The 26,512-nt window shown below is 41.5% G+C and overlaps 1 protein-coding gene across 6 annotated transcripts in view; it reads right to left on the bottom strand.

The window, feature by feature from the left end:
• Window positions 1-26,512, bottom strand: part of LOC123519880 — a 111,390-nt gene that overhangs the window by 51,186 nt on the left and 33,692 nt on the right. The window contains exon 3 of one of the 6 annotated variants that reach the window (XM_045281509.1): window positions 18,237-18,382. The exons of the other annotated variants lie outside the window; for them this stretch is intronic. The gene's annotated coding sequence lies outside the window, so the exon portion shown is untranslated. The remainder of the gene's footprint in view (window positions 1-18,236; window positions 18,383-26,512) is intronic. 6 annotated transcript variants of the gene reach the window in all.

Genomic DNA, 26,512 nt, shown 5'->3' on the forward strand with positions numbered 1-26,512 from the left:
ACACAATTAACTCAATTTAATGTGAGGGATGCACATGTTTCTACACCATCAGCTGATTGATACCAAACTATCTTGTAGAAGGCAATAATATTTTTTTCTGAGAAATGAACAAACTCTATGTAACTATAAATTGCATATGATTCTGAAAGTGGTCATGTACCACCTGGAAGACCTTCATTTACCACTAGTGGTATGTGTATCACATATTGGGAACCACTGCACTAGAGTATGTATGAATGAAAGCTGTGCCCTGAAATGTTTGCACTGATCTGGCTTTTATATTTCAATACCTTTAGAATATATGCCATTAAATACAAAGAGTCACAATATGAGACCGAGTTATGATTTGTAATGATAGGTTAGAGAGATTTTCAGTACATGATTATTTAGTTGCTTGATGATGATGGAAATGGAATGTTTCAACGAATCACCCTGCATGGTTATATGAATGAAAAAACAAGTAAATTTCTGGGCATTAAATTCCAACCATATAACATAAAGAATTAATCATAGTATAAAACCTTAACTGGGATGTGTAATTCTACTGAAGTATGATGTAAACAATGTTGAGGAATGCTTTGTCAGGGATAGGTTTTAAGTTGCATCATACTCATAAATGGCTAGCATAAAGGAAGAGATAAATGTGCAAAACAACATGCAAATATATTTCTATCAGAGATTTATACTTGCTTATAAATTATTAAGATTTGAGAAAAGAATCTGCCTGTCAGTCAGTCAAGCTGCCCCCCTCCTCTCTCTCTCTCTCTCTCTCTCTCTCTCTCTCTCTCTCTCTCTCTCTCTCTCTCTCTTCCATCCTGGCTGGTAGCGGGAGAGGAAGTGACCCTTGGATAAACACGGTCACTGACCTGTGACCTCACTTAGTCACCCAAAGGGATGTGACAACGCTCAGAGGAAACGTTGTCAAGTACAGTAATACTCCGCTTAACGAACGTTCGTTTAACGAATTTCCAGTTTAACGTACTATATAAAGTTAGACCAAACAGTCCGCATAACGTACAACCACATCAGTTTTAGCGTATTTTTTTGGGTTTGAATTTGCCGGGTGAGGGACTGAACGCGGTAGCTTTGCTGTGATTGGCTGGCTCCCCGCCTCTGTCTCTAGCGCAGTGGCGGCTTGTCAATAGGGACTGCGAGACTGCAGCCCCCCCAGTGGATTTCTAGGATTCACAAGAATAATGTTAATTTATTTATGTTTACTATAATTCACATGAAAACACCAATTCTCATATGTTTATATAAAAAAAAAATACTGCAAAACAATGAGGAAGTACGTAAATTATTTACTGTTTAATGATACGAAAGCGGGAAGAAATGGCGGGGAGGCTTCCCGGGCGGAATAGCGAGTGTGGACTGCGTCCAGCGCAGTCTTGTCTCGGCCGTTGTTGTGGCTAGGTGAGTGTTTTTGCGTCGGTCTTATTTTCGATCGTGTTTTTCAATTTGTCAGGGATGATTTTAAAATAATATTGATAAGTGATGGTTTGTGCTCAATCTTGATTATCATAGATGGTGTAAAATCATAGAAACATCGTATAAAATAGTATTTTTTTCTTTTCCTAGGTAGACCTAGCAGTATTTTGCAAAATGGCACAAGAAACAAAGACGGTTTCTGCATTGAAAGAACTCAATTTTTCACAGTTAACACTTCATGAGAACTTCAAGAGAAGATAGCAATTAAACAAGCAGGTCGCCCATTACCAGACATTAAAAATTGTGCAAGAAGAAGTAAGCCACAACAAGAAGTATATTCGCAGTTTTAATTGTGATTGGTACCAAAGGAAAACATGGCTCTGTGGATGTGAAGTTAAGAATGCACTATTTTGCTTTCCATGTCTGTTGTTTGGAGGCGATTCAGTATGGTCCAAAGATGGTTTTGCATGCATAGAGAACTTGAAAGAAAAAACCGAGAAACATGAGAATTCTAGGAAGCATATTGATAATGTAATTTCTCTATCTGTTCTTGGAAGTGTAAATATCAAAGAAAAACTTAGTGAGGCATACAGACTTTCAGTGAATGCACATAATAAGAATGTTACCAAGAATCGTGAAATTTTGTCCAAGATTATAGACTGCATAAAATTTTGTGGACACTTTGAGCTACCTTTGCGTGGACATGATGAAACTGATGACTCTGCTAATCTAGGTGTATTAAGAGGACTTATAAATCATGCATCACAATTAGATCCAGACTTACGGGCCCATTTAGAAAGTAATGCCGTCTTCAAAGGTGTCTCCAAGACTATTCAGAATGAAATTCTCAATTGTCTGCTGCAAATATATCGTGATCAGATCAGAAAAGAAATTAAAGAAGCTCCCTTTGTTGCTGTTATGGCAGACGACACTACAGATGTTTCAGAATACACTCAAATGGTTATTGTTCTAAGGTACTTGTTAGGTGAAGAGGTTGTTGAGAGATTCTGAGGATTTTTCACTCCAGAAAATCAAACAGCGGATGGGTTGTCGAAATGCATCCTTGGTCAGTTAAACACAATCCTTGAAGGGAATGCAGAGAAACTGATAGCTCAAACATTTGATGGTGCAAGTGTTATGAAAGGTAAGAAGAGGAGTGTTCAGGCTAAAATAAAATCAGTCTACAATAACGCCCACTTCATTCACTGTTATGCCCACCAACTTAATCTTATTATGCAAAATGCTGCAAGTGTTACACGGGGTTCACGAATATTTTTCTCTAACCCTTCGGGCATAGCAGCATTTTTTTCAAGGTCACCTCTACGTTTAAATGTTCTTACAAAGCACATGACTAGCCGCATTCCACGCCCGTCTTCTACAAGGTGGAACTTTCACACTGTCAACAAGGTTTATAAACATTTTGAACCCTTAAAAAAATGCATGGAGGAATTACAGAGTACATCAAATGCTACTATAACCATACAAGAAGCAACAGGTATTTTGAACACCCTGAATGATGAAAGTTTTAAGTTTTGGTTGGAGCTTTTCCACCAGATAATGCCTCATGTAGAAGTGATTTTTCACCAAATGCAGTGTAGAGACATTGATGTGACTAAAGCACATGAGTTTATTACAAACTTCAAAAGGGCCATTTCTGAAATAAGAAATTCAAAATACTGTGAAAATTCCACAAAAACACTCATGGCTGAAGCAAAAGAAGTGTGTGACTGTGTGTGTGCTGATATATGGCTGATAAATTTTCTTTCACTAAACAATTAGTAGCTGCTAAATTGTTCAACAAAGACTGTTTCACTAACTTCAAGCAAAAAGTGACTTTAGAAGAAGTTGAAGTAGCCACTGAAGCTTACCCCATGATTGCAAAAGAAAGACTTTTGACTGAACATAGAGCATTCTATGACAGAAGTGATTTGCATGAATTTTCTAAATTGAGTGAACTATTAAAAATTGTGAATGAAAATAACTTAGGTGATGTAGTCTGTGAATTGACAAAACTTATAAAAATTCTTTTGACATTTCCAATGACTGCAGCAGAGCCCAAACGTTGTTTTTCAACCCTGAAGAGGGTCAAAACTTTCTTAAGGAGCACTATGAAGCAGGAGAGGCTAAATGCACTTGCCATGATTTCAATAGAGAAGATTTCTATGAATAATATGCCAGGTTTAAATGAAAAAGTTATTGATCTGTTTGCACAAAACAGGAACAGGAAAATGGACTTCCTTTTCAAATAGCCTAAGCCAGCACTAAGGAAGTCAAGCATTTACTGTTAGGATAAGACCTAAAGAATTAAATAATTATCTATCTTTATAATCTATCAATCAATGGTATGTTAAACAATAACAATAAAAGCATTTAAGATTTTATTTGTCTGAATATGAGACAGCCCTCCCATCAGTAACAGTCACGAGCCGCCACTGCTCTAGCGCTCCTGGAGCTGGATTCAAGATTCCTTAACAACGTCAGAGCAACCTCTTGCAGCGAAATGGCATCCATGAACGCTTGGAGGGACAGTGACAAGGTTACTATCAGGTTGCTCTGAGGTTGCTGGGAACACCACCTCTCCAGGTGGTGTTACGGTGTTACTGTCTTATATATGCATTTATGTTCACAAAACAACATTTTTATTAGCTTTTTACAAACCTTGTCTCCAAGAAAGGATTGTTTTGTAATGCATAAAGTGAAACCTTACATGGAATACCAAAAAATAAAGCAGAGATGAGATGAGCTACAGACGAAGCTGGAGACTCGCGGCCACTAGGCCGCTTCTTCTTCTTGTGACTCTTTTGCCTGCAAGTTACTTTCATCAGGATGTTTATGTTTTCACTCCTCTATTGCCTGCTATAATGGATGTCATATCTTAGTATTCATATACGCTCATACCACGAGGATAACCTTGACTCCGTGGCACTGAGTGATAGTGAATTACTAATGAAATACCGCGGTATTTCATTAATAATTCACTATCACTCAATGCCATGGAGTTGTGGTTATCCTCATGGCATGAGCATATATGAATATGTACTAAGATATGATATCCATTATAGCAGGTAATAGAGGAGTGGAAACAAATATTATAGGGAAAGACAACACGCAGGCTAAAAGGGTCACAAGAAGAAGAAGAAGCGGCCGAGTCGCCGCGAGTCTCCCGCTTCGTCTGTGGTTCATCTCATCTCTGTTTTATCTTTTGGTATTCCACGTAAGATTTCAGTTTATGCATTACAAAACAATCCTTTCTTTGGGGGCAAGGTTTGTAATGTTGTTTTGTGAACATAAATGCGAGAAAGTGAAAGAATTTGTACGTAGCTCCTCTAAATTCCAATGACTCATATGACATCATAAAAGTAGTGGTACACCGGTGGCCCAATATGCTGCCAAATGTATATATAAATTTTTTTTTTTTTTAACCCATGTGGTATGTTGGGGACAAGCCCAGAACACATCCCCCCTATTTCCATTATTTGCTATGGGAAAATTACGTCCTCTTAACGAATTTTCGCTCTACGAACAGCTTTGACACCCCCTATCGTGTTCGTTAAGTGGAGTATTACTGTATTGTGTTTGCAAAAACAATGCAAAATATATCTAAAAATAAACACAAACTATTTTAACTTGCCTCTTTAGAACATCACAATGTATATGTACTACAACACTATTGAATTACGAAGCATTAAGTACCTGACTTAAGGTGTGTTTTGGTACAAGTGTGATAACGCCGCAGGTTGGGAAATCCCCGAAAAAGCTAACGCCTAAAAGATCTTCACAAAATGGTCAGACCATAGCAACTAAGAAACTAGTCACAAAACAAGATCAACATGTTGGTCTTGTTCACTTGATTTGTGACTTTATTTACTTTGTGACATCACAGAGTAAGCTTTGAAAATGTGGTGTTGATGTCAATCAATCAATCATGGGGGGCATATAAGGAAGGTGCATAACTTTGCTATCCTATGGCGCCACTCCAGACAGTCACACCTCGTGAGTCTCCATGCAGGCTCCCTTCCCATGAGAAGTAACTCCCAGCAACAGGCATCGACTTGCTGCAACCATGAGTTCTGTGGACGTCCTATTGGTCTCCTCAATGGTGGGTTATCCCTTTCAGAAACAACCTGATATGCAGGATCAGCTTGCATGTAGCGTGCCACATGTTCATATAGTCGCAGTTGGCGTTGATGGACTATACTGGTAATTGGCCTTGAATCAGTCTCACGGAGCAATCACTGATTTGACACAAAGTCATACCAGCGGTACCCCATGATCCTGTGAAGGCATCTTACTAAAGACATCAATTCGCCTCTTCAGATCAGTGTTCAGCGTCCATGTCTCACAACTGTAGAGTAAGACAGGGATCACCAGCAACTTGAACAACCAAATCTTTGCAAGTCTGCACAGATTACCGACAACGCCAAATACTCATGTTGAGTGAGTCCATAATGTCATGGGCCAATCCGCTGTACAATTTCCTGCATCAACCCACTGTCATTACACACTACACTACCAAGGTAAGTGAAATTTTCCAAGATCTCAATGCCCTTCATCCAGTAAGCCTCCAAACACCTGGACCAGGGCTTCCCCTCCTTGTGCAGAGCCTCTAGAGCCATTACCAAAACCTCCAGTGATTCAGTAAAGATCATTGCATCATTGGCAAAAACAAAGTCTGTAATCTCAGTATTGCCGACAGATATTCCACAATAACTTTGGTCTACAACTCTGCCTAGTGCCCAGTCCATGCAAATGTTGAAAAGTGATGGAACAAGCTTCACTCCCGTATTCACAGAGAAGAAACTGGACACACCCCCTCCACACTTCACAACACTCACAGTCCCAGAGTAAAGGCCAGTTAATAGACCAACAATCCTTGCAGGAATCCCATGGAGATACAGAAGATCCCAGAGTGTCTCTTGATGCACTGAATCAAACTCCTTCTTGAAATCAACATAGGCTGCAAGCATTCCTTGCCAGAACTCACGTCAGCACTCCACCAGTACATGAAACACTAGGATCTGGTCAGTTGTTGACTTACTGGGCATGAACCCAGGCTGTTCAGGTCTCTGGTGTTTTAGAAGATGACTGCAGATACGCATCAACAGCAAATGGGCAAGCACCTTGCCTGGTATGCTTAGCAGTGTTATACCGCAGTAGTTGTTGCATTCCCGATGGTCCCCTTTCCTCTTCCAGATAGGGATGACCAATCACTTTTTCCAGTCAGGGTGAATGGTACCTGAATGCCATACAGCAGTCAAGACAGCATGCAACCCACGGATCATGGCCTCACTCCCCGCATTGAGCAGCTCCGCACTGATCTTACAGATGCCAGCTGCCTTTCCACCCCTCAATTTTGCCATAACCTCTTTGACACCATCAATGGAGAGTGCAGTTTGTCAATGAGTGGATCAGTATCCAACATCTGTAACCCTGGAGTTTGGAGCTGTCCATTTGCAGGATCCACCATGAACAGCTGCTCAAAGTACTCAGCCCAATGAGCTATCTGCCCATCTGTGTCCGAAACAAGGTGACTCTGCTGTTTGGATAGCACTCGCCTCAGATGTAGACTTAGTGTGGAGTTTTTTCAGGGCTTGATAGGCAGGTTGGAGGTCATTAGCATTTAAATGACACTCTACATACTCAGCAAGACCCCTGACATACCTTTCTTTGTCTCTTCTCAGGAGAGCTCTAGTCCTAGGTGACAGCGCCCTGTACTGGGCACAGTTCCCAGCAAGTCTGGCAGTGCGACTCTCCTCAATATTGTCCTACGTCTCTACCGAGGCAAAGCCACTCCGTGATCTTGGGCGCTCCCCAAGGCATTCCTTGGTAGCCCCAAGATTCTCACGTTTGAAGGTATCCCATGGTTCTACTGGGTCTTTGATGGTGTCAAGCACTCCAAACGGATTGGAGACTGTCACTGCATACTCCTGGGCACATATCAAGTCTTTCAGTTTCTCAAGATGAAACACAGTGTGATCACACCTTGGAGGCTTTCTGGACTTGACATGCAGCTTGAGTGTAGCAACAACAAACCTGTGATCAATCGCAAAGAACTCGACACTCCGAAAAACCCTGCAGTTCTGAAGAGTCCTCCAACGAGTACTAACAAGGATATGATCGATCTCCTTCGCTACCCCTTCAGCATTGCTATACCAAGTCCAGCGGTGCAGCGCTGGTCTCTGATATCACGAACCTGGAATTCTCAACCTTCTGGATCTTGCAAAATTCAGAAGGAAAGAGCTGTTGTTGTTCCTGGTACCAGAGCCATGGGGACCAACACATAACTTGTAGCCGGCTCTCTCAGTGCCAGTGACAGCATTAGAGTCGCCCAAGACAATAAGTGCGTCACAACAGGGATACTAGTCCAGTACAGATTCGAATGTCTCCTCATCAGTTTCGCACCACTTGGTAGGAGCGTATACTGCAACAACAGACATGAAACTTAGACTGTGCCTCAGCCTTAGTTGCATTATACATTCATCAACCAGAGTAACCTCTACAATGGACGAATGCAGTCTGCTGGAGACACCTATGGCTACCCTTTTGACATGGTGACCATTGCTCATGTTGGTCCAAAAGTAAGTAAAACCCTTGCTACTGGTCTTGCCACTGCCAGGCCTCCTTGTGTCAGTCTACTGAGCTCATCCGATAGATGAGGCAGTTGTTGATGCTCTGAAAGGATCAGGATGTTCCAGGAGCCTACATGTAGAACCCTCTGAATGTTTACCACAGGAATGGTCTGACGGGCAGGCGCCATGTCTGCAACCCCACTGGCACTCCCAAAGTAAAGATTAGGGCGAGGGGATCCTCCCGTCCCTCTCAAGACACAGGGATCTCGCAAGCTTTCCCCTGCATTCATCACATGGGTAGGCAAGCCCCTCTGGTGTCTTGGCACCTGAGGGGTTCGCATGGTCGGACCCCCCAGCAACATCGGATCGGGATTGTAACTAAAGGCTTGCCCGTGCCTAAAGCCTCTACCTCTAACTCTCGTAGCAGCTGTGGACTTTTTTATACGGAGGGGTTGCAAGCCCCACCCCAACCAGCTAGGGCAGCCTTGGAGAGGGACACTGGTATCCTGGCTGTCCAGGAAAAGACAGAAAAGGAGACAAAGACAGCAGAAACAGAAGGGCACTGAACTATAGGATGTAGAGGGCACTCACTCCTCACTTGGATAGAATCCATCCACCACCTGTAGGTGGTGTAAAGAAGATTTTGGAGTTGGTGAAGAAAAAAGAATGCATTTAGCTGGGACCTCAGTAATGAATTATATAGTAAAAAAGAAAAAAAAAGCTAGCGCAAATCGTTGTTTGATGAAATAGCTGCCACTCTCCAAGAACTGTTTCCCTCAATGTAAGGTGTTGTTGGAGGCGAGAATTGAAGACTTGTTAAGATCTAATTTGATCACAATTGTGCATAGTCTTCTTAACATTAGTGTGTGGTAGACACTCTTTTCTTTCTTTCTATTTAGCCAGGGATTTAGCCACAGGTATTTTCTTTTCTGTTGACTCTTCCAGTATGCCAAAAAAAGAGCAACCACAGCGGGTATCTGTTTGTTTACATTCATTTCTCGTCAAGGTGCCACCTATAAATTATAAGTTATAGAGTTTTGACTTTAGTCTGGACAGTCTTCTAGCTAGGGATGTTGCCAGAGTCTAGGCTGCAGACAGCCTTCCCCCACCCCGCCATGAGGATGCAGTAGGGCAAGGGGGGCACAGCACGCCATTCAGGAGCTACAACAGGAGCATCTCCTCACTGGCAGTCTACAGGAGGACCCAGGATTACATCCTGCGCCAGGCCTCGTGTGGTTCACGTGGGTATAAGTGTTGCGTGTGCTCTCCTCTGGCCTCCCATGCCTTGCCGTGTGTGTGGGAGACAGAAGTCAAGGGGAGTGGTGGCATAACAATATATATATATATATATATATATATATATATATATATATATATATATATATATATATATATATATTGTAACAATGTAGAACAGGTTGGTGGATGGATGGTGAGAAGAAACTCAGAAGTAGCAGGAGTACTTTATTTCCCTAACGTTTCGCCCATAGGGCTTCCTCAGAGAGAATGGTACAGGCAGGCAGGCAGAGCAGTATATATACAAGACAGGTGGATCACGTCGCGGTGTGCTGGAAAATGGAGTGTGCTGGTTAGTCCTTTCCAGGCAGCCTCCCAGTCATTGCTATGTGAGCTGTGCCGCTGCGCGTGACAGGCATACAAATCCCTCTCTGTGGTTGGTAGTTTTCTCCGTTGTAATGTATGCTGCCTCAACTGTTTTCCTTTCCTTCTTTTTTAGTCCTTTTTGCAGGGCCGTCACTTCTTTCCAGTTTGGCAGGTGTCCTTTGTCCCTGGCATGCACCACTAGTGAATTGGAGGTTCTGTGGTGGCGCATGTCGTTTTTGTGCTCGTAGATCCTTTTCTTTAATCTCCGTCCTGTTTCGCCAATATTTGTTGATGAGCATCCACATCTATAAAATACCGTGCAGTGGATGCTCATCAGCATATATTGGCGAAACAGGACGGGGATTAAAGAAAAGGATCTACGAACACGAAAACGACATGCGCCACCACAGAACCTCCAACTCACTAGTGGTGCATGCCAGGGACAAAGGACACCTGTCAGACTGGAAAGAAGTGACGAACCTGCAAAAAGGACTAAAAAAGAAGGAAAGGAAAACAGTTGAGGCAGCATACATTACAACGGAGAAAACTACCAACCACAGAGAGGGATTTGTATGCCTGTCACGCGCAGCGGCGCAGCTCACCATAGCAGCGACTGAGAGGCTGCCTGGAAAGGACTAACCAGCACGCTCCATTTTCCAGCACACCGCGACGTGATCCACCTGTCTTGTATATATACTGCTCTGCCTGCCTGGCTGCTTGGCATCTTTCAGGAAGAGGTGCTGCAGAAGCTTTCTTTTGAGCACTTCACTGCCATCCTTCCACCAGAACTGAGGTCTCGGAGGACGGTTCTTTGCTTCCAGCTGGACGACTTCGTCTACCGGCATGAGGTAGAGGAGCTCAGAGAGGAGGTGGAGTGGGTGCAGGACTGGGCCAAAATACAAGAAGTATATAAATTTCCCACATCAAACACTGTCAAGATCACCTTCTGCTCCAGCGAGATGGCCAGGCGGGCGTGCTCAGAGGGCCTCCTCCTCTTCTCCGTGTCCATCCCTCTGCACCAGATCCGGGAAGAAACATACACTCCCCTACTAAAGTGCAACATCTGCTATGCCGTCGAGAACCACTCCACACGCCAGTGCCCTTGTCCTCAGGGGTATAAGGTGTGCTCAGAGTGCGGCAGCAGAGACCACACTTTTCGTGAGTGTACCTCCCTGTCTAAGCACTGCCTCCACTGCAGTCAGGCACATAGCTGTATGGCTATGCGCTGCCCGCTCAGAAAGCAAGCGCTGAAAGAAAAGGAGGCAACAGCACGTAGAGAGTCGGCAAGAGTCACCAACACAACGTACGCTCAGGCTGCCTCTCTCCTTGCCAATGAGGGAAGTGCGGGGCTGAACCTCACTGGCCTGGTGTGCGTCATGCACGCACATATGGTCAATTGTGCGGAGCCAGGCTCATTCCAGACCATGCTCTCGGCCAGCCTGGCCATGAACGGGCTTCCAGACGTGAAGTTGTCATCCTCCCCCCCCAGCCGATCATAAGTGCCATCACCGGCAAGTTGGGCCCGGTGCAGGGCAACCAGAACAGGAGTTCTACTAAAGAGTGCACTCCTGACCCAAGACCGCTGACGGGCCAGCAGTGGAGGACGAGGACGAGGATTTGGCCACAGAGAACGAGGAGGTTGAGGTGGAGGCAGTGAGTGATTCAGGTTCAGTAACACACTTCTGCCGCAGGAGTTCCCCCTCTCCTTCCCCCCACCGTCACCATCGGCAATCCCCTCCAATGCCTTCAGGTCTCCGTTCCAATCCCCAGTACGAAGGATCCCCTACACCACAAATACGGGTCTCCAGAAGGACGCAGCAGGGTACCCGCAGGACCCACAAGACAGGACGATGACTCGACTACGGGTAATTCAACACAACATATTGGCCTGGAATAGACGTAAATATGACCTGTGTAACACATACAGACCCCTCGAACCAGACGTTATCCTTATTAACACCCCACGGACTCACAGATGGAGACAAAATTAAGATACCTGGCTACAGACGTAAATATGACCTGTGTAACACATACAGACCCCTCGACCCAGACATTATCCCTATTAACACCCACGGACTCACAGATGGAGACAAAATTAAGATACCTGGCTACAGACTTATTCAACATAACACCACCAATGAACACAACAACGGAGTAGCCATTCCTCTCAAGACTAGACTAAAATATACAAGACTAGAAGACGACTTCCTCTCAGAGACACTAGCCATTGACATAGAAACCGCAGATGGTCCCCTCACTGTCGCCACATCCTAGCTTCCCCCAAGACGCCTTTTCCTTCCTCTCCCTGACTTTCTCCGCATTTTCCGAAGGCGTTCCCCTGTATCATTTGTGGGGATCTAAACGCCAGACACCCCACACTAGGCCACACAACAACTAACACTGTTGGACGCGGACTTTCCAATCTTCTCAGACACCAGACTGCCAGACATATAGGACCTTTTTTTTCCAACATTCTTCAACCATCATTCCTCATCTCCCGACATCATCCTAATCAACCCCTACAACCCCTTTGCTCACTCCATATCCCCAGGCCTCCTCACCTCCAGTGATCAACTGCCACTCATCATAGACAAAGCTCATCTCCACCACCCCCTCGCTTCTCCTTCTGCTCTGTCGGCTGGGACACCTTCAGTGGCGATGACCAACTGAACATGACTACCCTCCCCGACATCTCTCATGCAGGCCTTGAAGAGATTGACACTGCCCTTGAAGACTGGATGACTACAGTACGAATAGTAGCCAACAGACACATCCCCATGACAGCACACAGGACGATCCCTTGCCCCCGACCCACTAGGACGACACAAATGACTCGAATTCAATTCCAGGTCCTACTAGACCAGTCAAGACGTACAGGGTGGGCATATGACAGATAAGTTCACTATAGACAGCTAAGACAGACCTTAATGGACAAGAGACGTGAGGAGGCGAACAATTGCTGGGCTCGCACCCTCGCATACCTCGCCTCCTCCTAAAAGGACCCAAGGACCTTCTGGAAGGACGTCAAGAGACTCAGGACGCTCAACAGGACTCTCCCGTACTTTTATGACAGACGGATATGGACAAAAACATTACTCTTCTGAGGACAAAGCCAGACTATTGACCGACATATGGGAGCCAGTCTTCCAAAATGACGAGGATGACTTTGAAGACAATGACACGGTGTTGAATTACCTCCAACAAAACAGCGACAGACTGACGCCGTACGACACGGCTGACTCTTCAAGGCTGACCGGGGCCACGGCTCTCGACTGCCTTATCTCCTCAGAAGAAATTCGCACAGCCATCAGGAACAGCAAGGCCACCTGCCCCGGCAGCAGCTCAATCAACAAACACATGCTGTCTCATCTACCGGATCAGGCTGTGGGAAGGTTTCGGGATATCCTCAACGCCGCTCTCTCTGCTGGCTATTTCCCTGATGGTTTCAAGGGGGCCGAGATGCGGATGATCGCCAAGTCTGGGAAGGACCCTACCCAGCCAGATAGCTGTCGCCCCATCTCGCTCCTGGAGACCCCAGGAAAGGTGCTGGAGAGAGTGGTCACGAGGCGACTGCGAGGCCACCTGGAGGGAGCTGGCACCTACAGTCCAGGGCAGTATGGATTCCGGAGAGGGGTGGGGACGACCCATGCTATCGCAGTCGTCACCGAGACTCTGGCGGTCCAGGAGGCATCGGGCAGCCGATGCAACCTCATCCTCCGTGATGTCAGCAAAGCATTTGACAAAGTGTGGCATCTCGGCATCAAGTACAAGATCCTACACCTGGGGCTCCCGGGCCCCGTAGAGCGCCTGCTTTGTGACTTCCTGGAGGATAGGACGGCCAGCATCAAGGTGGGTGGCTATGCTGGACGGCCATTTCCTCTCTGCTCCAGCGTCCCCCAGGGGAGTGTACTCTCCCCTACACTGTACACCATCTATACCTGGGACTGCCCTGAGTCTGCTGCTAGACTCAATGTTCAGTATGCAGACAACGTCAGCCAGCTCGTGTACAACCTGGGTAGGTCCTCCAGGATGCTAAACTCCAGGACTGGGAGAGAAATTGCCAGAGTCAACACCTACAGGGCTGAATGGCAGATTAAAACCAATCAGCACAAATTCGCCGTCATAGCCTTGGCCACTTGCAACCCGACACCCCTGCTGGTCGAAGAGGAGCTGGTTGACTTCAGCCTCTGTGGGAGGTTCCTGGCCCTCGAAGTCTCGGGAAGAGGCTACTCCTCCCACATTATCAGTAGGGTACGCCAAGCCAGGCATGCCCTGGGGTCCCTCTACAGGTTCCAGGACTTGGACCCCAGGTTAAAACTCCACCTTGTCAAGACTCTGGTGCTCCCGGTACTGATGTACCCCCTGTCCCCACCCACGCTCTCAGCAGAGTCGCCATCAGTAGGCTCCAAAGAGTACAGAACGCAGCACTACGGTTCGTCTTGGACATCTGATGGGAAGACTTCTGTACGGTGGAAGCCATGCACATCGAGGCCTCTGTCCCAGCCCTTAATGTCTGACTGCATGATCTTGCGGTCGGAGTCTGGCAATGTCTGCAAGACCTGGGCTGGGAGCAATACAACTCCCTCCAGGAGTTGCACCAACATGTCCCTCAGCAGCAATATGCATGGTTTCCGTGGAGCCTGCTAGCACTAGAACGAGACCCTGACCCGAAGCCCCGATACCGGTAGATGAGCAAGCGCGTGAAAGACAATCGTGTACACCATTGTGCACAATGATTATTGTATATATGCCCATTTTATATATTTAATTGTACCATATTCTAATGTAAGCAAACCTCTTCCTCTTGCCTCTTCTAACATATCTGTATTTTCCCCCCTTCCTTTTGTTTCTACTCCTATTCCTACTCTCACAACCTCTCCAAACTCCACATCCAATCTTTATCACTTCCTCCTTATAACCCCCTTTTCCCCAGTAATTTCCAAACCCCTCTCACTATATGTATTTACCTAGTTGTATTTACCTAATTGTAGTTTTACAGGGCCTGGGCTTTATGCTCGTGTGGCCCCGTCTCCATATCTACACTTATCCAATCTTACTTTAAAAGTGTGCACACTCGTTGCAGACACTACTTCTTCATCTAAAATGTTCCACGTCTCAATACATCTCTGCGGGAAACTATATTTTTTTATATCTCTCAAACATCTTCCCTTTCTCAGCTTTTTACTATGCGATCTTGTGCTTCGGGTGTCATATTCTTCTCTCAGGATCAGTTTCTCATTATCCACTTGGTCCATTCCGTTGATCAATTTATAGACTTGTATCAGGTCTCTTCTCTGCCTTCTTTGTTCCAAGGTTGGTAGATCCATAGCCTTTAGTCTCTCCTCATATGTCATCCCTTCAAGTTCTGGGACCATTCTTGTAGCCATTTTTTTGTAGCCTCTCCAATTTTCTTATGTGTTTCTTTTTATGAGGGGTCCACACTACTCCTGCATATTCCAATCTGGGTCTTATTATAGTATTTATCAATTTCTTCATCATTTCTTTGTCCATGTAGTGAAATGCTACTCCAATATTCCTTAGCAAATTATATGTTTCTCTAAAATTCTATCAATATGGCTTACTGGTTGATTGTTTTCTTCCATCGTCACTCCTAAGTCCTTTTCCTTTTGACTTTCTCCAGTTCTACTCAATCTCCCATCTTATAGATTCCCACAGGTCGTCTTTCACTCTTTCCCATTTCCATGACATGGCTTTTGTTCACATTGAATTCCATTTCCACTTCTTACTCCATTCCCAGATCTTATTTAGGTCTTCTTGCAGTATTTCACAATCCTCCTTTTGCTTTATAACTCTGCACAGTTTCGTATCATCCGCAAACAAATTTATGTAGCTGTTCACTCCTTCTGGCATGTCATTAATATAAATGAGGAAAAGTATTGGTGCCAATACTGACCCCTGTGGCACTCCGCTTTCTACTGCTCTCCACTTGGACTTCATATCTTTAACTACCGTCCTTATTTCTCTCCCCCTCAAATAATTTTCTATCCATCTCAATGTGCTTCCTTTTAAGCCACCCTTCTCCTCTAACTTCCACAGTAATCTTGCGTGTGGCACTTTGTCAAACGCCTTTTTTAAATCCAAATAGATGCAGTCAACCCATCCTCTCTCTCTTGTACTCTATCAACTATTCTAGAATAGAAACTCAATAAATTAGTTACACAAGACCGTCCTTTTCTAAAACCAAATTGGCTATTTGATATTAATTTGTTGTCTTCAAGGAACTCAATCCATTGTTTCTTTATTATTCTTTCACACATCTTGCATATTACACTAGTTAGTGATACCGGTCTGTAATTTAAAGGTTCTTCTTTCCTTCCGCTCTTATATATGGGAACCACCTCAGCTCTTTTCCATTCTACTGGCACTGTTCCATTTTCTATTGAGCATTTTATGATGTTGTATATAGGACTTGCTAGTTCTTCCCTACATTCTTTCAGTATTCTGCCTGAGACTTCATCTGGTCCCATTGCCTTCTCTTCATCCAGTTCCTTCATTAACTCTTTTATTTCAAGCTTGGTTACTTTAATCTCTTTCATATAGATTGTCTCTCTATTACCCTGTGGCCTCTCAAATTTGGATTCTTTAGTAAAGACCTCCTGGAATTTTTATTTAATAGTTCTGCCATACTTTTGGGTCTTCCACCATCCCGTTCTCTCCTTTTAACCTTTCTATTGTTTCTTTTTGCCTAATTTTTCCATTTATGAATCTATAGAACAATTTTGGTTGCTCCTTACATTTTTCGACAATATCTTTTCAAGTTCTTTTCCTCTTCCTTCCTCACCTTAACATATTCATTTCTCGCTGCCTTGAAGTTTTCCTTGTTTGTTGGATTCCTATTTCTCCTCCACCTTTTCCATGCTCCATCTCTTTTCTCCTTTGCCCTAGCACACCTTGCATTAAACCAATCTTTCTTTCCTTCTTCTTTTGGTCTATATTTTGGGACATATTCCCTGACTCCTGTTTTGTATATTTCCAAAAATAAGTTATATTTGTCTTGCATTGTCTCTGAGTTTTCCATCTCCTCCCAGTCTACGTTTTAAAATAGTTCTTGAGATTCTCAATATCAGCCTTTCTGTAATTTAATCGGTCTCCTTTGTATGAATCGTCTCTATCTTCCTTTCCTTCTTCTATATCTATTTCTAATATTGCATGGTCACTCTTTCCCAATGGGCACTTATATCTTATATTGTCATTCATTTGTATACCCCTTGTAAAAACTAGGTCCAATCTCGCCGGCTCGTCGTTTCCTCTGAATCTTGTGCATTCCTTTACTCTCTGGTCCATCATATTGTCTATCATTAGGTTCAAGAATCTTTCTTCCCAGGCTTCTTCCCCCATACCACTTTCATAATTTTCCCAGTCCACTTCTTTACAGTTGAAATCTCCTACTAATATCACTTTCTCCTTTCTTTAACGATTCTCGTTAGACTCTTTATTGTGTCATCTATCATGTCTTTATATTCTTGATTGGTCCATGAATTTGTTTTTGGTGGCACATATGTTACAATGATTGTTATCTCTTTTTTATTAATATGCATCTTAATATACAATACTTCTGCTTTTCCTTCCCCACATGTGTGTGTATGTATATGTGTGTGTATGTGTATGTGTATATATATATATATATATATATATATATATATATATATATATATATATATATATATATATATATATATATATATGTATATATATGTGTATGTGTGTGTGCGAGTGTATGTGTATGTATATGTATATGTATATGTATTTACCAAGTTGTATTTACCTAGTTGTAGTTTTACAGGGCCTGGGCTTTATGCTCGTGTGGCCCCGTCTCCATATCTACACTTATCCAATCTTACTTTAAAAGTGTGCACACTCGTTGCAGACACTACTTCTTCATCTAAACTGTTCCACGTCTCAATACATCTCTGTGGGAAACTATATTTTTTAATATCTCTCAGACATGTGTGTGTATGTGTATGTATGTGTGTATGTGTATGTATGTGTATATATGTATATGTGTGTGTGTGTATATATATATATATATATATATATATATATATATATATATATATATATATATATATATATATATATATATATATATATATATATATATATATCATTAGCTATCAATCTCATTAACTTGTAAACACAAAATTGTCTCATTAAATCATCATTATTGTAATCTTATATATGTCAAATATCTTATCTGTTTAACTTCAACACTATTAAAAATAGCCTCCTGGACTGCCCGGAAGCTTTTACTCTTCTACTATACTTCAATATTTCACCTTCTTTATAAGTCCTACTCTCCCTATCCCACCCCCCTACTCCTTTGTATCCCCACTTTTCTAATAAAAATTTGAACTGAATTTGAATTTGCCTGTATCATTTTCTCTGAGGATGCCCTATGGGCGAAACGTTAGGGAAATAAAGTACTCCTGCTACTTCTGAGTTTTTTCTCACCACCCATCCACCATATATATATATATATATATATATATATATATATATATATATATATATATATATATATATATATATATATATATATATATACATATACATATATCATGTCGATAGTTTGTGCTCATAGCAACCATCCTTGACTCCAAAGTCTCCATTGCTCACCTCTTGGTTCTTCTCTAGCTTCATCTTCTTCAATAATAACAGGTGCATGTGCAATTCCAGCATGAAGAACAGGTTAAGGTATTAGTGGCATGATTTTGCTCTGGTTTCTTTGGATGTGGTTTAGTCTTAGTTGCTGGGCCGTTTCCCTAGCAAGCAAGGTAAAAATTGATGATTATACACTTTTTCATAAGGATAGGGAAAGCAGAAAAGAGGGAGGAGTGGCTTTGTACGTCAAGGACACACTGCAATGTTACATAAACAGCAGAAATAAGACAGATAGCAAAACAGAGTCTCTATGGGTAGATACTGAGGGCGTGTCTCAATCAATAGTAGTGGGTTTAGTATACAGGCCACCTAATGCTTCAAACCAAATAAACTCTTCCCTATGGGAGGATATAAATAGAGCAGCCAGATACAGTAAGGTATGTGTGGAAGGGGATTTTAACTATATTAGTGTTGATTGGAGCTTGATGGTGGGTAGCAGGAAAGCAGAAGAATTTCTGAAATTCATTCAGGATAATCTTTTAAAGCAAGTCATCTTAGAACCCACACAGGGAAATAATATGCTAGATTTAATTTTGACAAACAGGGAGGAGGCAGCTACACAGGTGGAGGTTGGTGGGAAGCTAGGTAACAATGATCACAAAGAAATACAGTATACATTGAAATGGCATGAAACTTTTAGATAAAAGAACAATAAGAAAGTACCTGACGAACTTCAGGAAGGCTAATTTTGAGAGATAAAGGGGGTTTTTCCAAGGAGTCGTCCGGCAAGGGGAAGGCAGAGATAGTCAGGTAAGGGTAGAAGGAAGGCAGGATCAGAGAAGGGTGGTGAGGTGTGAAGTCAGAGCAGGGCAGAGAGAGAGTGAGGCAGTGGGGGGATCTGGATTAGGACATAAGGGGAATCCCGGTCAGCTGAGGGTTAGTGAGATATATACCGACTTTTGTAAATAAAATACATGAGGATCAGATAGCTAACATTCCACATAAAACAACAAAATCACAAAGTAACGACCCTAAGTGGATGACAGACAAATTAAAGCGTTGCATAGGGCAAAAGAAGAATATATATATATATATATATATATATATATATATATATATATATATATATATATATATATATATATATATATATAAGAGGCTAAAGACAGGAGATGAGGCTGTAAGGCCACTATACCATGAATCAGTAAGAACAGTGAAGAGGTTAATGAGGAAGGCTAAAAGTTAATATGAGTTGAGGGTAGCCAGCCAAGCAAACATGGACCCCACGGGATTTTTTCTGTTATACACGATGAAAAGCAGAGAAGAAATAGGTCCCTAAGACAGCAAGTAGGGAGATGGTTAGTTCTGCGGACGAGATTAGTAGAATTATGAACGAGTATTTTTTTAATTGTCTTCACCCAAGAGAACACGCAAGAAATCCCAAATAGCGTACATATATTTAGGGCAGAGGATAGTTAAAAACTGACAGATATTCATATAACTAAGGTGATGGTAGAACAGGAGATAGATAAACTAAAGAAATTCAAGTCACCAGGACCTGATGAAGTATATTCAAGGCTTCTAAAGGAATGTAAGGAAGTTGTCAGCGAGCCTTTAGCAGTACTTTTTAGGATGTCACTGGGTGAGATACCAATAATGTGGAGAGAAGCTAACATGGTTCCCATATTCAAGAAGGGAGATAAAACCCTAACATCTAATTACAGGCCCTGTCAGGTTAACTTCAATTGTGGGTAAATTAATGGAGTCCATAAAAGCAAAAAAAACATTAAGGAACACCTGAACAAACATGGCTTGATAAATCAAACACAACATGGATTTACAAACTTCGTTGAGTTTTTATAGTAAGGTTTATGAGGCCACATATAAGGGTGATAAATATGGCATTTTATACTTGGATTTCAGTAAAGCCTTTGACAAGGTACCTCATCAGAGGCTCTTAAAAAGGCTAGAGCGCACGGTACAGAGGATAGAATATTAGGCTGGATAAAAGCATGCTTAGACGACAGGCGTCAGAGGGTAGAAATCAATGGATCTACTTCCGAGTGGGGGGAAAGTAGTTAGTGGGGTGCTCAGCTTTAGGGCCATTATTATTTCTAATATATATTAATGATTTGAATAGTGGAATTAATAGTGACATTAGTAAATTTGCAGACGACACAAAGATAGGTAGATTAATTAAGTCCGATTCGGATGCCATGGCCTTGCAGGATGACTTGGATAGGATGAAAGAATGGACAGATAGATGGCAAATGCAGTTCAATATTAACAAGTGTAGAGTACCTACTAAGCGTAGGTAGAGATAATCCAAGCAATAGGTATACAATACATAATGAGGCACTAGGAAGTTCCATGTATGAGAAAGATTTAGGAGTCAGAGTTAGCTCAGATCTCGGTACAAGGAAGCAATGTATTGAGGCAAGGAATAAGGTGAATAGAATATTGGGATTAATTTTTAGAAGTGTTAAAAGCAAATGTCCCGAAGTAATACTAAAATTATACTTGGTGCTGGTCAGGCCACATCTTTACTACGTGGTACAATTCTGGTCCCCACATTATAGGAATGATATAGTTCTGTTGGAGTCAGTGCAAAGAAGGATAACTAAAATGACACAGGGAATGAGGGATATTCCCTACAAAGCGAGACTGAAAAAACTCAATCTCCATTCCTTAGAGAGACATAGGTTAAAAGGAGACCTGATAGAAGTATTTAAGTAGTACATATAAGGGTTTTAACAAAGGGGACATGAATGTAGTTCTTAGGATCAGTGGAGGGGTCAGAACCAGAAATAATGTGTTTAAACTTGACAAATTCAGGTTCAGGAAAGAAATGTGAAGAAACTGGTTTTCAAACAGAATGGTTGATGAGAGGAACGGACTCGGTGGTCATGTAGTCAGGGCTGAATGAATAGGGAGCTTCAAAGAAGATTAGATAAGTTCATGGATGGCGATGATAGATGGAATTAGGTAGCTTAAACACACAGGGACTGCCTCATATAGGCCTGGTGGCCTCTTGCAGCTTCCCTCCTTTCGTATGTTCTTATGTAAGCAAGCAACGAACCAATCGAGAAAACAGACAGCTTGTGTGTGATAACGTTCCTGGTTTCATACCAAGTACCATGGCCTGCATTCTGCATATCATAGGTCAGTGTGATACCCCTTTAGACTCTGTGAGTCTCCTCCAAATATGTATCTATAGAATAAGTAGTAAATAGCAGCTTTTGTCTTCTCTTTAAATATTCAAAATCAATAACTTTGTTTCAGAAGAAAATTATTGTACGACAACAGAAGCAATTGAGTTCGAACTATTGTTTGGAAATCAAATTGTTCAAAAAAGGAGGTGTTTAGTCACTGAAGTTCAACTATAGGTAAATACACACACACACTCACACAAAGTAAAGGAAAACACAAGATTCAGAGGAAACGATGAGCCGGCAAGATCAGACCTAGTTTTTACAAAGGATATACCAATTAACGATGATATAAGATACAAGTGCCCATTGGGAAAGAGTGACCATGTAATATTAGAAATAGATATAGAAGAAGGAAAGGAAGATAGAGATGAATCATACAAAGGAGACTGATTAAATTACAGAAAGGCTGATATTGAGAATCTCAAGAACTATTTTAAAAACGTAAACTGGGAGGAGATGGAAAACTCATTAACGGTTCAAGAGAAATATAAGTTATTTTTGGAAATATACAAAACTGGGGTCAGGGAATATGTCCCGTAATATAGACCTAAAGAAGAAGGAAAGAAAGATTGGTTTAAGGCAAAGTGTGCTAGGGCAAAGGAGAAACGAGATGGAGCATGGAAAAGGTGGAGAAGAAACAAAAATCCAGAAAATAAGGAAAACTTCAAAACAGCAAGAAATGAATATGCTAAGGTGAGAAAGGAAGAAGAAAGGAACTATGAAAAGGTCATTGTCGAAAAATGTAAGGAACAACCAAAATTGTTCTACAGATTCATAAATGGAAAAATAAGACAAAAGAAACAATAGAAAGGTTAAAAGGAGAAAACGGAATGGTGGAAGACCCAAAAAGCATGGCAGAACTGTTAAATAGTAAATTTCATGAGGTCTTTACTAAGGAATCCAAATTTGAAAGACCACAGGGTAATAGAGACTGTCTATATGAAAGAGATTAAAGTAACCAAGCTTGAAATAAAAAAGTTGATGACAGAACTAGATGAGGAAAAGGCAATGGGACTGGATGAAGTCTTAGGCAGAATACTGAAAGAATGTAGGGAAGAACTAGCAAGTCCTATATACAACATCATAAAATGCTCAATTGAAAATGGAACAGTGCCAGTGGAGTGGAAAAGAGCTGAGGTGGTTCCCATATATAAGAGCGGAAGGAAGGAAGAACCTTTAAATTACAGACCGGTATCACTAACTAGTGTAATATGCAAGATGTGTGAAAAAGTAATAAAGAAGCAATGGATTGAGTTTCTTGAAGACAACAAAATATTATCAAATAGCCAATTTGGTTTTAGAAAAGGTCGGTCATGTGTAACAAATTTATTGAGTTTCTACTCTAGAATAGTTGATAAAGTACAAGAGAGAGAGGATGGGTTGACTGTATTTATTTAGATCTAAAAAAGGCTTTTGATAAAGTGCCACATGAAAGATTACTATGGAAGTTAGAGGAGAAGGGTGGCTTAAAATTTAGGAAGCACATTGAGATGGATGAAGAATTACTTAAGAGGGAGAGAAATAAGGACGATAGTTAAAGATATGAAGTCCAAGTGGAGAACAGTAGACAGCGGAGTGCCACAGGGGTCAGTATTGGCACCAATACTTTTTTTCGTATATATGAATGACATGCCAGAGGGAGGGAACAGCTATATAAATCTGTTTGCGGATGAAGCGAAACTGTGCATAGTCATTAAACAAAAAGAGGATTGTGAAATAATACGGGAAGACTTAAACAAGATCTGGAAATGGAGCAAAAATGGAGATGGAATTCAATGTGGACAAAAGCCATGTCATGGAAATGGGAAAAAGTGAAAGACGACCCGTGGGAATCTATAAGATGGGAGATGGAGTAGAACTAGAAAAAGTAAAAAAGGAAAAGGACTTGGGAGTGACAATGGAAGAAAATAATCAACCGGTAAGCCATATTGATAGAATTTTCAGAGAGACGTATAATTTGCTAAGGAATATTGGAGTAGCATTTCACTATATGGACAAGGAAATGATGAAGAAATTGATAAGTACTAAAATAAGACCTAGATTGGAATATGCAGGAGTTGTGTGGACTCCCCATAAAAAGAAACACATAAGAAAATTAGAGAGACTACAAAAAATGGCTACAAGAATGGTTCCAGAATTTAAAGGGATGACATGAGGAGAGACTAAAGGCTATGGATCTACCAACCTTGGAGCAGAGAAGAGAGAGAGGGGATCTGATACAAGTTTATAAATTGATTAACGGAATGGATGAAGTGGATAATGAGAAACTGATCCTGAGAGAAGAATATGACTTTAGAAGCACAAGATCGCATAGTAAGAAACTAAGGAAGGGACGATGTCTGAGAGATGTTAAAAATTTAGTTTCCATAAAGATGTGTTGAGACTTGGAACAGTTTGAGTGAGGAAGTGGTGTCAGCAAAGAGTGTACATAGTTTTAAAGAAAAATTGGATAAGTGTAGATATGGAGACAGGACCACACGAGCATAAAGCCCAGGCCCTGTAAAACTACAACTAGGTAAATACAACTAGGTAAATACACAAAGATTGTAAAATACTGCAAGAAGACCTAAACAAGATCTGGGAATGGAGTAAAAAGTGGGAAATGGAATTCAATGTGGACAAAAGCCATGTCATGGAAATGGGAAAGAGTGAAAGACGACCTGTGGGAATCTATAAGATGGGAGATGGGAGTAGAACTGGAAAAAGTAAAAAAGGAAAGGGATTTAGGAGTGATGATGGAAGAAAACAATCAACCGGTAAGCCATATTGATAGAATTTTTAGGGGGACATATAATTTGCTAAGGAATATTGGAGTAGCATTTCACTACATGAATAAAGAAATGATGAAGAAATTGATAAGTACTATAATAAGACCCAGATTGGAATATGCAGGAGTAGTGTGGACCCCTCATAAAAAGAAACACATAAGGAAGTTGGAGAGACTACAAAAAATGGCTACAACAATGGTTCCAGAATTTGAAGGGATGACATATGAGGAGAGACTAAAGGCTATGGATCTGCCAACCCTGGAACAAAGAAGAGAGAGAGGGGCTCTGATACAAGTTTACAAATTGATCAAGAATGGACCAAGTGGATAATGAGAAACTGATCCTGAGAGAAGAATATGATATTCGAAGCACAAGATCCCATAGCAAAAAGCTGAGAAAGGGAAGATGTCTGAGAGATGTTAAATAATATAGTTTCCCGCAAAGATGTATTTAAACATGGAACAGTTTGAATGAAGAAGTAGTGTCTGCAACGAGTGTGCATACTTTTAAAGTAAGATTGGATAAGTGTAGACATGGAGACGGGGCTACACGAGCATAAAGCCCAGGCCCCGTAAAACTACAACTAGGTAAACACACAGGCTCAGTGCTGGCACCAATACTTTTCCTGGTATATATTAATGACATGCCAGAGGGAGTAAACAGTTATATTAATTTGTTTGTGGATGATGTGAAGTTGTGTAGGTGTGTGAACAGTGAAGAAGATTGTGAAATTTTACAGGTAGACCTGGATAAGATTTTGGAGTGGAGCAAGAGGTGGCAAATGGAATTTAATCTGAGCAAAAGTCATGTGATGGAGATGGGAAAGAGTGGAAGACGACCAAGAGGGTCATATAAGATGGGTGAAGAAGTAGTGTTGAAAAAGGTGGAAAAGGAAAAGGATTTGGGAGTGATAATACAAGACCATGGGCAGTTTGAGGCTCATATTGATAAGATGTTTGGAGAAACGTATAATTTGATAAAAAATATTGGATTAGCCTTCCATTATATGGATAAAGATATGATGAAGAAATTAATTAGTATGGTAATTAGACCAAGATTGGAATATGCTGGAGTGGTTTAGGCCCCTTAAAAAGAAGCATATAAGGTAGTTGGAGAGATTGCAGAGAATGGCAACAAAAATGGTTCCGGAATTGGCAGAAATGACCTATGAGGAGAGATTAAAAGAAATGAATTTGTACCTTGGAACAAAGAAGAGAAAGAGAGATTTAATACAGGTTTATAAACTGTTGAATGGACTGGATGAAGTGGATAATGAGCAAATGATGTTGAGAGAGGAAAACTTAAGTAGAACTACAAGATCGCATAGTAAAAAGATAGCCAAGGAATATGCTTGAAGGATGTGAAAAAATATAGTTTCCCACAAAGATGTGTGGAGGTGTGGAATGGTTTGAGTGAGGAGGTGGTGTCAGCAAGAAGTGTGCATAGTTTTAAAGGAAAGTTGGATGTGTGTAGATATGGAGAGGGGCCAGAGTATGATACCCAGGCCCTGTAAAATTACAACTAGGTGAATACAACTAGGTGAATACACACACACGTGTGCCACCAAAAACAAATTCATGGACCAATCAAGAATATAAAGACATGATAGATGACACAATAAGGAGTCTAATGAGAATCGTTAAAGAAAGGAGAAAAGTGATATTAGTAGGAGATTTCAACTGTAAAGAAGTGGACTGGGAAAATTATGAAAGTGGTATGGGGGAAGAAGCCTGGGGAGAAAGATTCTTGAACCTAATGATAGACAATATGATGGACCAGAGAGTAAAGGAATGCACAAGATTCAGAGGAAACGACAAGCTGGCGAGATTGGACCTAGTTTTTACAAGGGGTATACAAATGAATGACGATATAAGATATAAGTGTCCATTGGGAAAGAGTGACCATGCAATATTAGAAATAGATATAGAAGAAGGAAAGGAAGATAGAGACAATTCATACAAAGGAGACCGATTAAATTACAGAAAGGCTGATATTGAGAATCTCAAGAACTATTTTAAAAACATAGACTGGGAGGAGATGGAAAACTCAGAGACAATGCAAGACAAATATAACTTATTTTTGGAAATTTACAAAACAGGAGTCAGGGAATATGTCCCAAAATATAGACCAAAAGAAGAAGGAAAGAAAGATTGGTTTAATGCAAGGTGTGCTAGGGCAAAGGAGAAAAGAGATGGAGCATGGAAAAGGTGGAGGAGAAATAGGAATCCAACAAACAAGGAAAACTTCAAGGCAGCGAGAAATGAATATGTTAAGGTGAGGAAGGAAGAGGAAAAGAACTTGAAAAGATATT

This window comes from Portunus trituberculatus, chromosome 46 (genome assembly GCF_017591435.1).
Source record: "Portunus trituberculatus isolate SZX2019 chromosome 46, ASM1759143v1, whole genome shotgun sequence".
NCBI classification, from domain to species: domain Eukaryota; kingdom Metazoa; phylum Arthropoda; class Malacostraca; order Decapoda; family Portunidae; genus Portunus; species Portunus trituberculatus.